The sequence below is a fragment of the Dermacentor silvarum genome, chromosome 5, assembly GCF_013339745.2.
Source record: "Dermacentor silvarum isolate Dsil-2018 chromosome 5, BIME_Dsil_1.4, whole genome shotgun sequence".
Classification (NCBI taxonomy): domain Eukaryota; kingdom Metazoa; phylum Arthropoda; class Arachnida; order Ixodida; family Ixodidae; genus Dermacentor; species Dermacentor silvarum.
Window position 1 is genome coordinate 2,854,261 of NC_051158.1, and position 12,840 is coordinate 2,867,100.

The following is a 12,840-nucleotide window of genomic DNA, read 5'->3' on the forward strand; positions in this document are numbered from 1 at the left end:
TGGGGGCCTTAGATGCCGCTTTAGCGGCCGCAGACCTATAATACTGACGCATTGTTATGCTTTTATTGTGTACACCAATGAGAAGGGCCAAACACTGACTGGTGAAAATCGGCACATAACATGCGATGGAATAAAAAGGGGCCCCTCACTTGAGCAACTGTATCAGAACTATACGGTGAGGGGGGCCGTCGTAATAGCGTACATACTAATATGACGAGCCCCCTTCACCGTAGTGAGTGACTAGTCAGCAAACCACGCGTCGCTATTGCCGCGACGTCTTTGTTGGCACTGACACCACGGAGGCTTTCACCGTTACCCTCCAACCACCTTATTTGTAATTGGCACGTAATTGACAGCAGATTATCATTACTGTGAGGCACGTCTTCGTTGTGCAGCCGACGCTGTTTTCATTAGCATGCCAACTAAGAAATTCACGTCAACACACTGCCATTCTGTAATAAAGAATTTATTTGACGCATATAATGTCCACCTCGCCCATTATTGGATTGCTTGTTCCGCCGCCTAAATACTTGCAGAGGTTCCACCGTTTTTGATCCTATGTGGTAGCAACATTACTTGCTTGGCAGTGCTTCAAGATACTCCAACTTCGTTCCGCTTCAATTTGAGTTCGTAAAACACGTTCGCACAGTGTGCTTTGTCTTCTGGCCTCTAGTAATGCCGGAAGAAGTCAGCGTAATCAACGGAGGTATCTCAGATTCACTAACGAATTATAGTTGTTGCCTAAGGTCCACTCTAACTCCGAGTCATAAAATTCTACTCAGCGAACCTCACTTGGACTGAGACTCACGAAAATTTGAAACATTTGAAAGTTTAACATTTGAAAGTTTATTTAACATAAGTAAACAATACAATTAGAAAGTACACACTTTTGGGACCCAACAAATTTGTTAAAGGGTCCCTACTCAGCTCAGCTTGGCGCTCTCTAAAGCAAACACCCTAAAATTGCACTAAGTCTGACTTAATCAGACTAAAACAGATGGGTCGGCTTGGGTAAGTGAATAAGAGTGGGTCTACTCACCAGGGAATATGCCAAACCTATAGACATCAAATCTAACCAAAGCAAAACAGCGTTCTCTTTTTTTACGTGTTCGCCATTATGACGTGGGGGCTTTGGCGTTGCGCTGCTAGGCTATCGGGCACGCGATCGAATTCCGCATGAGGCGGCCACATTTTGATGGTGCTGACTTGCAAGAACGCCAGTGTACTTCGTAGATGGCACGTTTCAGAACCACAGTTCGTCAAAATTAATCTGAAGTTCCCCACTAGAGCATCTGCCGCAATCATATTGTGGTTGTGGAACGTGAGACACCGGAATACATATATATCTTATTTGACGTAGCGCATATTTTCAAGTTATTGCAAATGTGCTGTCGAAATGACTTAAAATAAACCTGCCACCTAAGGTTATACGTCGTCTGTAAATTGCATCTTCTACCGTGCAAAAATAAAACGTAGATCATGCTCGTGCCTATGCAACGTTGTAGAATCTTGCCGCAGGTTATATTTATCACTGTTTTTGACGGCACTTAAAAAGAAATTCCGAGATCTCCAAAATGCTATCCCAATGTCGGATATCTGGAAGCGTTACCAGAGACAGCGGTGACTTGTAAAATGAAGTTTTATTCATTAAATTTGCACGGTGGAAATTTCCCGAAGCTGAAATTTCCGGTAGCAGAAAATACAAAACCCATCTTTCAACGACAAAAGGCGAACATTTTATTCTACCTTTTGTCTGCAATGTCCCAGGCTGGACACTGGAAATCTCGTTGATGCTGTGTTCTCTGATCCGTTAGAACAAACTACGGCATTTCGTCGGTGTTCCTGCGACAGAAAAAAAAATTCTTGCAATTTGTTTCAAAATTACATTCCTTTAAAGAGATAATTCGCTTTACCTCAATGAATTATTTATTCGAGAAGTTCTAGAGGATAGGAAGAAGTGGAAATTCGTGATGACTTGAGGATATGAAAGCTGCAGTGGGGCATTAGAAGTATGCGGATAGCGAACACTTTTTCTGAGAAATATGGGGGCACATAGCTGTTGGCGTAATTTATTTTGCTTGTTTCACAAATTTGGCAGTTTCTTGTTCACGATACACACCAGTGGACTGTTGCGCGTTATCACACTGCAATGCTTGTGCGTTTCTGGCGACGCCCAGGCAGCAGTGGGTATTCTGGCGAAGCCACGGAATGGTCCACACGAGTTTCTCACGTCGCCTTTCCTCTATGCCGCATTTCCGGGCAAGTATATAAATGCCTGGAACCCCCTTTCGGCCCCACACCCCCCAACTTAGTGTGCCAGGTAGCAAAAGCTGGAGCAGCAGTAGCACCAGTGCAAGAGTCTAAGAGATACATAAAAAAGCTTAGCTTTAATCAAGAAATCATGGCGCCATTACTACATACTGTTTTTTCTATGAGCTATTATATAAAAGACTGAATGAACCTACCTCTCGCCTCTTGTCACTGCTTTCATGGACAACAGGAAGTGGCACTAGCCTCTAGGACCTGGAAACAAGGCATCTTGTATTGGAAAGCGTCGTGTTTGTGAAAAGCTATAGAAAATAATAATGTTCCAGAAGAATGCTCACACAATACGCAACAGTCGCACCGGAACAGCGGTATAGATGCAATACCGGTGGCGTCTTCTAGATTTAAAAATATTGTTACAATCGTGGCAATCTTGTATCATTTAGGTATGTGCAACAAGCTGTAGTGGGACACGGGGTAATAGAGGGCGGCTGAGGTAGACGTTGGCCTAGTGATAGCGTAACCTCGGCTGGCGCTCAAGACCGTTGGTTACGTCGTGGCCCAATAAACCGCCTGTTCACTGAGAGTAACCCGTGGTGGAGGTGATGGGCACAAGACGTAGACGTACTAAGAAGCCACAACCGCTTGAATTTCGCTGGAGCTGCCATCTTGCCGGCCTCGCGCCTACAACATTCATCATGCCCCAGAGCAGAGGACGAGACCCAGCACCAGTTGCAACCGCGCAAACATCAACGCCAGCTGCACCCACACACCATAACATGGAACCACGCTCGTTTGCGGAAATATCGGGCCAAGACGTGGACGAGTGGCTTACGCATTATGATTAGATGAGCCAATATAACCACTTGAACTTGGTCAGGAAGCTTGACAACGTTGTCTTATTTGTGACAGATACAGCACTGATGTGGTTAGAGAATCACGAAGAGTCCTTACCAAGATGGAAACTATTTCTCGAGGAAATAGGGAAATGTTTTGGCGACTCTGATGCTAAATAGAAACGTGCGGAGAGAACACTTTCCCAAAGAGCTCAAACTCCGGGAGAGGCATGCACTACGTGTAAAGAGGAAGTACTGAAGCTGTGCGAGATCCTAAATCCGCTGATGTCTGAGGAAGACAAAGTCGGACGTCTTCCGAAAGGCATCGCAGGAGACGTCTACAATTTCCTGATAGTAAAGAAAACCTCAGCTCCGTCCAAGATGTCTTGCGTCGCTGCCGTACACTTGGAACTGATGAAGAGACGTCGTACTGTGCAAAATTTTGGACTGCCTGACAAACGTGACAACTGCCACCAGCGTCGATACGAGTCCCTTCACCAACCTCGCCTCTATTATCCTGGAAATGGTACGCGAAGAACTAGCGGCTACACAGTGAATTAGTGTGCAACACAGCTCAACCACCGGCTACCTACCTAGTATATCACTCCGCGCCCGCAGCACCATCCACTAGTTTTCCATCGTCTGTGTGTGTCACGGGCGTCGATGTGGCTGGAACTACATGGTCCCATCTCGAGATGTTTCCGTTAGAACAGCGATATCGACAACGCTTTTCCCTCAGCCGTGGTGCACAGTGGCGGACGGCTCCTGTTCAGCGTACTCAAGTGTCCAGTACGACGACATCTCTTGGCTGTACGCTGTAAGCGGCATTTCGTTGAGCGTCCTCTTTTCTTGTTCTACAACTGTGGTATCGAGGGCCACATTACCATGTACTACAACGTGGCCCCACAACGCCACCATCAGCCGAGCTACAACCCATCAAGAAAATCGGGCCACCAACGAGTTCCTCAGGACCTTTTAATAAAGTTCTTGTCAACTGTCAACCAACGAGTTGCCTGTGCGTACACATATCTAAGCGGTATGTCCAACGAGAACCCGGGAACACTGCGGAACCGTTCCCCTGCCTCCATTCAGAGCTTGACACCACCGCCTGCCCATCGCATAAGCCGGTCACCGTCTCCCGGGCACCGCTTCTCGTCGCCTTCGCCGAAAAACTAGTCAGGGCGGCCATTGTAGGTCAGGTCGCTGGACAGTCTTGCATTTTGACAGAAATACCTCCGCAAATTTACATGTTTAAAAATAAGGTATGTGTGCGTGCAGACGGCGTCTCAGCAAACAGTGACCGCTTCAGTAATGAGTCTCGCATTCAAAGGCCTGCTAGGACGAAAAGTGCTGTTTTCATGGGACCGTGGCGATATGTTTCGTGGAGTGAGTGGAGAACCATTGTACCCTGTACGTGGGTGCAGTGTAGAGGTTAGCTTGGGTAGTGAAACGTTTACTGCGGAGTAACAGCGGACATCGGACATCGGACATACACGTGACGCAGACATCGGACCGCGCGGACATCGCCACAGCGGACATCGACGTGACGTCACTCCACTAACCCCTTAAAACTAACCCGCCGAGGATGACGAGGCCGCCTTTGACGAAGAAAGGTCCTCCTATCGAAACGTTGGCCAGCCTTTCTGAGGCACCATGGCCAGCCTTTCTGAGGCACCTTATCCCTGTTTATAATCCTTATTCCTCGTGTGCTACTCCATTAGTCAGCCTTCATTTTTGATACTGCGGAGTTGGCACTTTTACCTCATGCTACGCATGACGTAATTCTCGGCCTTGATGTTTTGACGCTGTCTGTTGCCAATGTCGATTGCCGAACGGCAGAAATTACTGTAGATTCAAGCCTTCCGGCCGTATTTGTGGAACACCCGCCGTTTTACGAAACTGTCCTTCGTGTGTCCGCAGACACCGTTGTACCGCCGTTTCCTGCCAAATGTGATCCAGTTGACCCTTCCCCTGCAACCGACATAACATCTGACGCTACCGTAGAACCCGTTCACCTTAGTTGCATGAGAAGAATGTTCTAGTACCCTATGGTATGCTGTCGGTTACTGACGGGCGTACTGCCTTATGGACGATAACTTGCTCCCATGAACTTACTATACTACCGGAGGGTCTGAAAATTATGGCTATTCGTGAACATCAAATGTTGCCGCTCGCCATCATCAGATTCCGTCCATGGCATGCACCACGAACTCTCCCATAATGGCTATGATAAACGAATCGCTCAGTACTAGCCAACGTCAGGAAGTAGCAAAATTCTACGAAAACACTTCGCAGTGTTCGACTTTTCCCAGCGAGAGGCTCCACCATACTTTATGCCTTCTCGTGTGCAGCATCGCATAGACAAGATCTCAACAGCCCCTGCGACAGAAGCCTTCGTGTCACCTTCGGAGCGCAAGGGTAACAGCGTCCCCTGACATGCTAAAGAAAAACGTTATCCAAGAGTCGAGTAGTCCGTGGGCAGCCCCATAATTTTAGTGAAAAATAAAGATGGAACATGGTTATATTGCGTTGACTTCAGCCGCCTCAACGCCGTTAGCAAGACAGACATGTACCCTTTGCCACGGATTGATGATGCTATAGATTGCCTTTCTTCGGCCTCATACTTTTCGAGTGTAGACTTGCGGTCCGGATACTGGCAGATTCCGATGCACAAGTCAGACGAGGAAAAAACGGCACTCGTTACACCAGATGGACTTTTTGAATTTAATGTGATACCGTTCGGGACCGTGCGTGTTGCACAGCTGTAAATCTTGAGCGCTTCATGGACAACATTCTGGGTAATTTCAAGTGGGAAGTTTGAATGTGTAGTTTGAGGAGAACGTTTCGTGAACACTACGTGCTCCTCAATCTTGTGCTAGAGTGCCAAGACAAAGCATGATTGGGACTAAACTCCAAGAAATGACGCCTTGGAGAACGCCAAACAGTGGTTCTAGGCCACTTAGTGGACAAAGAGGGCCTTAAGACCTTATCCAGCGAAAACGGCTGCGGTCGAAGCTTTTAAGCAACCTCGCTCAGTAAAACAGCTGCGAAGCTTCTTGGGCCTTTGCTCATGCTTCCGTCGGTTTATTCCCGGATTCGCTCACATCCCGCATCCGCTGCCGCGTCTGCTTCAGAAAGGCGTTCACTTTGATGGGACCCCAGAATGTGCGTCTGTTTTTGGTGCAGTTCCGTTTGAGTCCCCTCTTGTTCTCAAACACTTCAATCCCTTGGCTCCCACAGAAATGCACACGGATGCTAGCGATATTGGTGTTGGCGATGTTCTTATTCAACGCTTCGACACCAAAGAACACGTCGTAGCGTACACGAGTCGCTCTCTAAGCAAGTCGGAGCGCAACAACACCGTCACACAACAGGAATGTCTCGCGGTGATTTTGCAGTCCAGCGCTTTCGGTCATACCTGTACGGACGCACCCTCACCATCCTCACATACTATCATTCTTTGTGCTGCCTCGTCCATCTGCGTGATCCATCTGGTAAGCTTGCACATTGGACACTCCGTCTACAGGAGTTCGACTTCACCGTTTCGTATAAAAGCGGTGGACGGCACACCGACGCAGACTTCCATTCGCAGGCTATCGCTTCCCACGACGGACTGTGACGTAGACTAGTTCCACCACTACATCGCATCCTTGAGCCAGCATTTCCTCATATAAATATCTTTAAAGCTGAGCAGCAAAATGACGACACTTTAGAGCAATTGCTCGATGCCAAAATCAACAGATCACCAGAACTGGGACAGCGTTCTACCTTTTGTTATGCATTTAACACCGCCCAGCACAAAGCTACCGGCTACAGTCCCGTCTTCTTTACACTCGACCGCCACGTCATACCCTAAACCTAGCGACAACTTTCTGTGGCAGTGCAGTCAAGGCTACGGAGCCGAATCGCACCTGCTTTGCTACGCCCCTGCATTTAGTTCTCTACCGAAATAATCTTTTACGCTATGCTGGTTAAATAAAAATGTTAGAATAACTTGACCTTTTTATTGCGATAGCAAATATACGGACCCTCCAAAGAGTATTTCTGCCGTCGGCGTTGTCGTCGCCGTGAGGTTCCGTATGACGTCAACGGCGATGAAATCGTCGCCGCGCTCCGGACGCTGTATGTGCGAGTGAAAGGGTGCGAGGGACGCGGCGCGCTTTCACGGGGAGCGAACGCGCGTCGGAGAGCAAACGCGCGTTCAGCGCCGTGCTCCCTGGAGGACTGCAGAATTAAGCGTCTCTTTCCTCCTTTCTATAGAGCGAACGCAACTTTTTTCGTCGCGCGAAAGGCTGTGGGGGGACGGGAGGGAGCGAGGGGAGGCGACGTTTAGCTGCGGCACCAAATGCGTATTTATATAAAACGTTGTCGCAGTTTCACCTGAAAGGCGAAGCATCAATTGCGATAGCAAACTTGTAGAGAGCTGTACGGAGTAATGATAGTAGCTTTATCAGCTGTATAAACTTGGACATGCAGCAGCACAGGCAGCACGCAGAACTGTTGTCGACGCCGTCGGCGTTTTGCCCGCGTTCGCACAAAATGCGTGCGGCGTTGGTGAGTGTTGCCGGAGCCTCTGATATAAATAGGCACTTGGTGCCACAGCTAAACGTCGCCTCCCTTCCCTCCCCCTCCCCCCCCCCCCACGGCCTTTCGTGCGTCAGAAGAAGGCGCGTTTGCTCTACATATATGGTGATTGTAAAGGATGAAAGAGATGCCTACTTCTGCAGCCCTTAAGGGAGCACGGCGCAGAACGCGCGTTTGTTCTCCGCCGTGCGTTCACTCCCCGTGAAAGCGCGCGTCCCTCGCGCCCTATCACTCGCACATACAGCATTCGGCGGCGCGCGGCGGCGATTTCATCTCCATTGACGTCATACGGAACCTCACGGCGACGGCGACGGCGACGCCGACGGCAAAAATCTGCTTTGGAGTGTTTATATAATTGCTATCGCAATAAAACGTTGCAGCACGTCAACGTCGCTTGCCGATCATGCACGTCCACAGCGTTCCGTGGCGCCAGCCACCGTACATCCGTGGCAAGATTTGTCGAACGAAAAGCTTGGCACGCAGGCCAAGAATGTCGTGAGTAACGTTTACTCACAAGTATATATGTATGAGCATCGCGTCTGCGCAACGCACGCGTAATGCGCAGACGTGGGATTGTTCCCCACCTGCGGCAATTTGTTTTGTCGTCCAGTTTAATTTCCATTGCTTTACAATTTCTTTGTTTGAATTCATGAGTTCAAACAATTTCCTCTTTGTTTTCCTTGGTGTCTGTGTTTGTTATGTTCTTATGGTATGATAAATAAATATCGGACTCCTTGGTTCACTTTCTGCACGTTCATTACATGATGAGGGTCGGGAATCTCACAACATTGATGCCTTCAAGTAGCATATGTGGATTTATTTACCAGTTGCCTTCACCCAAAAAGATCACGTACTCGTAACGCATGCGGTAGAAAGGATGTTCCACATCCGCCGCCAAGGTTTGTGATTGGTGGCGCTGGCTAACACTCCCATGGTTAGTTTCCAGCTGCAAAAACATAAATTGCCCAGAAAGTGGATGGGAGAACTCTGGCGTGGTAGCTCAATTGGTAAGAACATCGCACGTGTAATGCGAAAACATGAGATCGTTCTCCACCTGCGGTAAGTTGTTTTTTCATTCACTTTAATTTTCATGAATTTATTATTTATTTACATAAATTATCAAGTACAACTAATTTCCCCTATGTTTACCTTGGTGTCCGTGTTCGCTGGCGTCTTATGGTATGATAAATAACAATCGGGACCCTCGGTTTCCCTTCTCCTCGTTCAGCATATATATATATATATATATATATATATATATATATATATATATATATATTTGTGTGTGTGTGTGTGTGTGTGTGTGTGTGTGTATGTGTGCGTGTGTGTTGTTCAGGGAGCTTCTGAACAACATAATGCTAAGGTATTTCGCTCGCAGTTACCCTATATCCGCACGGAAATGTTATTTTTCTAATCTCTCTGCAGACTTTCCTCTGGAGTATTTCTATCCCCCATCTAATTCTGGACGTTAGGTTTACAATTGAATGTTTTAGAGAAAGAAGAGGTTAACGTGGTATGTAAGGGTTAGTGCCAGCGCCATCTTAGCACCATATTGCGTAGAGTGCCATGCAGCCAGGTAGACATAAAAATACATTGCATGTGAGCAGGGTGCAGTGTACAGTTTTCCCCTCTCGTTTGGTGCCTGTTACAACATAGGCCAAACTGACCAGTGGGCCAAGGAAATAGCAAGACTGAAAGAGAACAATAATAATTCATGTGTGGTAACAGGACACGTTGCAGCACTTTGCCGTAGCTATAGTCGGAATGCTCGCTTTAACAGACGCGTGTCCTGAGCAATTATGATGTAGAAGTAAGAAGCAAGAAGTATTATACGTAGAAATGACATTGGCTTTGTCAGCATGCTGTGTCAGCACGCCCTTTCAAATGCAGAAATGAAATATACTTCTCCCGTGTCTGAGATCAATGCCATTTAGGTGCTCCAGTTTAGTTTTCCAGTTTTTCCTAAATTTTTAGTTTAGTTTGCATCGTTATTCCTTGAACAAAGCTTAGTTGTTAGCGAGCAGTGTACTTGTTTTTCCCAGTGTCGTCCTTGTGTAAGAATGTGGTGGCCGAACCTGTCGTTACGCAATCACCTGAATAGCAATAAAAGCATAACAATTGCCCAGGCAGCATCCGCAAATGCATCGTAGGTTCCGCATCCTTGGTTTTAATTCCCTTGACTTTCCGGCATAGCTGCGGTGAAACGCGTTACTAAAGTCATCAATTTTTTTAACCATGTTCGTTTGAAGGAGTGACAGCACTCAACTGTTTACGCGCAATAAGGGCCATGCACTATGCCGTAAAATACTAACACGACCATGTAACTTCCACGGACATCTGTTTCCATATCACCAGAATAATGGAGGAATGCATTCTCAATGAGAATGCAATTAGCACAGCAGCGACTGTGTAGGGGACCGCAAATTGCTCTGGTGCTTTTGTTGCAAAGGAAAAAAATACGACGATAGTATTGTTGAATCACGCATCCCAATTATTCTCTTGCTTCAAATTTTCTGTGATAACTGCGGTAATCATTTTTTTTTACTTTCAAAGATAGGCTCGGCAGCAATGCACCACCATCTGATCAGCAGTCCCTGCAGTGTCTTAGGCGCTGGTATAATACGGGTATTGCACTTATATTGATACATGCATATTGCGTGTTTCTTATGGACGATGCGCGCGGGCGCCCAGACGAAGAAGACGAATTGCGTTTGGCTCTCGAGCTGTCGGCTGAACTGGCCAGCGCTGCCGCTATCCTGTCTAAATATATTTTGTAAATAGTCTCCAGTACTCAATCCTTCGTCGCGTAACATTTTGGTGGAGCGTGCCGTTCCCCGTCCTCGCCACGGAGCTCCGCAGCGGCCGCACCGTCCAGCTTTCCACCATGGCTCCCGCTGACGAGACCTCGTCTGCTCCTACTACTCCGACTCCAACCACAACGTACGTCACGGTTGCCACTCCCCGCGATCCTGGCATATTCTCCGGTCAAGATAATGTCGACGTTGATGACTGGCTCGGCATGTATGAGCTTGTTTGCCGCAACAACCACTGGGACCCTACCATAATGCTCGCGAACGTCCTCTTCTACTTGGACGGAACACCTCGTGTCTGGTTCCGGACACACGAGGAGGAGATCTCTAGCTGGGATGCTTTCAAGGAGAAGCTCCGCGACCTTTTTGGCAATCCGACCGGTCGGCAGCTGGCTGCAAAGAAAGAGCTTGCTACTCGAGTGCAGTCTTCTACTGAATCGTATGTCTCGTACATACAGGACGTGCTCGCTCTTTGCCGAAAAGTCTACGCGAACATGGTCGAAGTTGACAAGGTAGGCCACGTTCTCAAAGGGATCGCGGACGATGCGTTCAACTTGTTGATATTCAACAATGTGTCCACCATCGACGTCATTATCAAGGAATGCCGCCGCTTTGAGCTCGCCAAAAGCCGCCGCGTCATTCCGCAGTTCTCCCGGCTCCCTAACACGGCTGCGACGTCCTCCTGCGTCGCCATTACCGCTTCACCCCCGTCCAATGAGACCGTCACACGTATTGTTCGCCGCGAGCTCGAGGCTGTAAGTCCTGCCCCGTTCCATCCACGCCCAGTTGACCCCACCTTTGACCAACCAGCCCCGGCGATCTCCCTCATTCAGGAAGTTGTGCGGCAAGAATTTGCCAACCTCGGTTTTCCTGCTGCCTGCTCCGTCTCGCGACCTGACGCCCGACTGGTGCCGACAGCTGCGCCTAGCACCAATCTGTATTCCCCTCCCAGTTACGCGAACTGTTACGCGAACGAAGGATTGAGTACTGGAGACTATTTACACAATATATTTACACAGGATAGCTGCAGCGCTGGCCAGTTCAGCGACAGCTCGAGAGCCAAACGCAATTCGTCTTCTTCGTCTGGGCGCCCGCGCGCATCGTCCATAAGAAACACGCAATATGCATGTATCATTATCCCCGGCGGCAGAAGCACCGTCCCGGTGCATCTAAATGTCAGAGGGTACAGGAGGGTAATATGGTTTTAGGCGTGCGACATGCACAACGTCAGTGGAAGTCGGGGCAGATGGGGCACTGGTACTGACTGGGGCGATTTCATACGTAACTGGAGTCACGGCACGCAGCACTCGATATGGGCCTGTGTACCGAGACAATATAATACTGTGGCAAATTTTCATGGTTGCCAGAGCCTGCTTTTCACACGTGGACATCACATATTTATCCAATCAAGAAGGGCATGTTCTTACCATTGAATACGTAACGATGTGTTGATGAAGGTGGTCGACGAGTAGTAGTAGGAGGCCGATACACGAAAACTCTTTCTTCAACTTGTACACGATGTTTTTCTGCAAGAAAAGATGAACGACCTTCTCCTTGCATCGTGGACAAAAGGAACACTAATGTGGCGTAAACTACCAAAATCTTCCAACTGGAAACGTTCGCCATAGCAGCTGCGCAGATGAGTCCGCATGTTAGGACCAGGCATGCACGGTTTATATGCGTTCTACGACGCAACGTATGGACTGAGACAAAAATATTCTGATTTCATTTCCAATTTATTTCAGCTACATCAACGCCATCCTATGTGCAAGTCTTAACGGGAACAATATTCCTATCCATAACTTGGGACAGCGAGGTAATATCTATTTTCAATTGAAATTTAGAATTGAAATCTTTGCCAGAGGGAAAAATGATCAAGTAAGAAACATATGTTTGAAATGAAACGACCTAAAAGAATGGGCACCATTTATATCATTTGTATTGTCTGCCTCCCAACGTTAGCCAGAGCTTTTAGTAGAACACATAACCAAAAATTTTTAAAGTACGTGTTTTAGTGTATACGCTCAACCGGAGAATCACAGGCAGAACTTGTAAGTCGAGAAAAAAGAAAGTTTGGCTTTCAGGCGCTTGTTGCCATGCAACTCCATGTTCACACGTCTGCCACAAATGTTTTGAATTTTCATGCGAATTACGAAACATGAAGGGTACAGCCGTGAGCAAAATGTACGGTCTGCCGTAATATTGCGCAGCCGCGCCCGTCGACACATGGATGCAGCTGGCCCCTAGACACGCCTAACTCGCCACGTTCGTGCGACTCCGTGTACGTCGCATTGTTGAGGAGTGTTTAAACTAAATGGGAACAATGGCCACCAATTATGCCCGCG

At 47.8% G+C, this 12,840-nt stretch overlaps 1 long non-coding RNA gene across 2 annotated transcripts; it reads right to left on the minus strand.

Moving 5' to 3' along the window:
• Positions 1-493: 493 nt before the first annotated feature.
• On the minus strand, positions 494-12,171 carry LOC125945297 (uncharacterized). 2 transcript variants are annotated; one of them, XR_007466796.1, is made up of 4 exons: positions 11,923-12,171; positions 2,466-2,523; positions 1,747-1,842; positions 494-669 (listed from the first exon to the last, which is right to left on the minus strand). It is a non-coding gene; the product is annotated as an uncharacterized LOC125945297 (long non-coding RNA). The 2 variants fall into 2 exon arrangements; XR_007466795.1 differs by lacking the exon at positions 494-669 and having other exon boundaries at positions 1,622-1,842.
• Positions 12,172-12,840: the final 669 nt, after the last annotated feature.